The following is a 610-nucleotide window of genomic DNA, read 5'->3' as shown; positions in this document are numbered from 1 at the left end:
TATATAAATTGTAATTTGAATTGAAATATAGAGATATCAAAATTTAAAAATATGTTATCTTTTATTTAAAAAAAAATATTTTCATTAGTTTAAAAATAGATACTCATGATTGTAGGGTCCTAAATAAAATTTTTACGTTTCATATACTTATATATTTTAAAATTTATATATAAAAAATATATTTAGGTATTGTTTATTTAAATATTAACCATTAGCATAAAATTAGAAACTTACAATCGAAGAGTTATAAATGAACTCTTACTATTTCATTGACTAATTCCTTGAAGTTGTTATAAAATATATTTGAATATATTTAATAATAATAATAATAATAATAATAATAATAATAATAATAATAATCATAATAATAATAATAATAAAAACAACAACAACAACAACAAGGAGAAGAAGAACTATAAAAAATAAAAATAATAATAGTAGTACATAGTAATAGTGATGGTAGAAATAATAATTAAATGAAAATAGTTTTAAAAATTTACTCATTAGGAGTTGGAATATTACGTAAAAGTAGTAACTAATAACTAATAATATGATAATAAGAAATAATAATATTATATTTAAAAGGATAAGGAAGAGAAATAAATTTATT

The sequence above is a fragment of the Capsicum annuum genome, chromosome 3 (genome assembly GCF_002878395.1).
Source record: "Capsicum annuum cultivar UCD-10X-F1 chromosome 3, UCD10Xv1.1, whole genome shotgun sequence".
Classification (NCBI taxonomy): Eukaryota; Viridiplantae; Streptophyta; class Magnoliopsida; order Solanales; family Solanaceae; genus Capsicum; species Capsicum annuum.
The sequence above is the reverse complement of the archived record's forward strand: the minus strand, read 5'-3'. Positions refer to the sequence as shown.